The following is a 2846-nucleotide window of genomic DNA, read 5'->3' as shown; positions in this document are numbered from 1 at the left end:
GGCTTAAACCCGACAACCAAAAAATCAACACCCCTCCGGTCACACACCTCGTTGCCACCGTCGAAGAGGCCCAGGAGGGGCCATAGCCTTGTAAGCTAAAAATAGTGTACACTCAAGTCTCTAGCTCGGAGTTAGACACCAGCTCAGAAATTCGTCCGGACTTGAGCCATAAAGCAGGATCTAGCCTCGAACCGATCCAGCCCCACATAAGTTCGGATCCGAACCCTGCACGATCAGGACCGGGTGCAACTCAATCTCCTATTGGGGGTAGTCCGGGTTCATTCATAGACGATCTTGCGGTAGATCACCCCTATACTTTGTACGCCATCAACAATCAACACAAATAAAGTAGGACATAGGGTTTTATCTCTTCAAGAGGGCCTGAATTTGGGTAAACCTCTTGTCCCTTGTGTCCTTGCTACCCTCTAGCCAAGACTACTAAATCGGGATCTCCTATGTGAGATCCAACGAATTTAGCTCTGACTTTTGTGGCCCATGCAAGTCCCTCTGGGATATCAAAGTGGCTAACGGTATCAAGCGTTCACGATTTGATTGGCGACGACATGGCCTCTATGTCAAATCTCGGCTTAACCAAGCCACCGGGGAAGATCAAAACTCCAACCACAAGTCAGAACATAGAGGTCGACAATTCAGACCATGTCGTGGCCTCCTCCACCATGACTTCAGATCTGGTCAAAGGGTAGCAGTTTATGACCGCCCAAGCACTGAGGATCTACTAGTCTTAGGACGAAATCTACAACTTGTCGAACGAAGCCTAGAGCTCGGATCTGACGTTGCAGTACGACGGCTTGAACGGACAAGCTCCGTTGAAATTACCATGGATGACATTAGATCGACCTTGGGAAAACTCATCTGAGGCACTCATGTCAGATTCGATCGGGATATTATATCCCATTTGGCTAGTCTGTACTTTGCCTTAATCCCACCGTTTTGCCAAAAAAATCATCATCTATAGAAGTCCAACCTTTTATGTACCCCCACAGGTACTTCAAAGAAGAATAATAGGAAAATCAGCATGCTTTTAAGCATGAAATTTATTAGAATTAGCCTCATCATCTATAGAAGTCCAACCTTTTATGTACCCCCACAGGTACTTCAAAGAAGAATAATAGGAAAATCAGCATGCTTTTAAGCATGAAATTTATTAGAATTAGCCAACCCGCATAAGACATAAGCTAGACCTTCCAACATCTTAGCTTCTTCTTAAATCGATGTTCAATGCAATTTCATTCTTTCTTGGTTAACATACGGTGATGTATTGGGTTTCCCAGGCAACTAATTGGTAGGGATGCCAACTCACAACTGAACAACATCTATAATTTGTTTGTTCCTCTATGACGAGCCAAAAACAGAACAATTTCACTCTTGTTGAAATTTATTTTCAAACCAGGCCATTATTCAAAAAGACATAGAACCAGTTTCATATTTCTAATTTTTCCCATATCATGTTCCATAAAAGTAATTGTATCCTTGCGATGAAAAATGAGCCCACCTACCCGTCCTCTTTGGTTCTAACAATGAGAACCGCCAACATATCAGCAACGGCATTGAACAGGATAGGAGACATCAAATTCCCTTTCTCCGTCCTTTTTGCGTCTGAACATTATGACCTATATATGTCGCCTGTACACGGTATGTAGGTGTTCAAACCATGAGCATAGGTTATCTCCAACACACAATATGTATGCTCTTATATGCTACCATGATACCAATTTTACAAACTTAAAATTTAAACATATCAGAAAAATCTAACAAAAATCATGGGTGTTCACAAAACATATGTCGAGAACCCGTAAAAAATTCAGATCAAAATTTTAAATAGACATGGAGAAACAAAAAAGGCAAATCCATCATGATTAGTGTGAAAAGAAGAAAAAAAAGCAAAAATGACAGTATTCACATTGAATTTGCTTTTTTGTTTCTACATGTGTGTTTTGAAGTTCGATCTAAATTTTTTAGGGCTTGTAACCATATGTGCTGTGAACATCCTTAATTTTTTCGTAGTTTTTGGAAACATTTAAATTTGAGTTTTTGAAATCGGTATCATGGGAGCATAGAAGAGCTATTATCACTTGAAATTTCTAAAAGAAATTCTAATTTAGACTAAGAGACACATAGATTATTAGTTGCACTGTAAAAGTGGTAATTATCCGACTACAAATTGAGCTGGATGGCAGACATGTATTAAATTGTCTGACATGTTTCAGGTAGCATGATGGTCCTCTTTTGTTTTATAAGATTAATAACAGAAATCACAGATCTGGTCCACCGAATGTGGGGCAGACATTAGAGATTAGACAGCCCGGGACCCCCTCCATTGTTGGTTTGAATCTATATAGCTGTGTGAATACGTGATTTTTGAGTTTCTGACAAGTATTTACTATTGGTAGGTTAGAGTGTCAGCTTTGGTCGATAGAACTTTCCTGAAATTATACGTTGTGAATTTTTTTCCGCTACTGGTAAATATGTACGATCAATGCACGTTAATATTATGCAGTAACTAGGTACGCACAGTAAGATACTATTTGTGTGTTGATTATTTTTATGTTAATATTTGGTATGAAATTTATTATATGTTAAATATCTTGAGCCCTCACCATTGAAGAAATCTAGGTCGTTGGATTGACCTAGTTTAATGGTTGAGATTTGTTGAATCTATCCCTTTCTTTCTTTTTTGTATAAATATAGATATATAGATGAATTGAAGAATCCGCCCTTCACTAAATAGTGGGATATGTTACCAACTTCACAGTATTTCACGCAGCTATCGCGAGATTTTAGGACTGCCGCGGCTGGACCATCGCCGTGATTTTAGAAGGTGCTGC

The sequence above is a fragment of the Triticum dicoccoides genome, chromosome 2B (assembly GCF_002162155.2).
Source record: "Triticum dicoccoides isolate Atlit2015 ecotype Zavitan chromosome 2B, WEW_v2.0, whole genome shotgun sequence".
NCBI classification, from domain to species: domain Eukaryota; kingdom Viridiplantae; phylum Streptophyta; class Magnoliopsida; order Poales; family Poaceae; genus Triticum; species Triticum dicoccoides.
The sequence above is the reverse complement of the archived record's forward strand: the minus strand, read 5'-3'. Positions refer to the sequence as shown.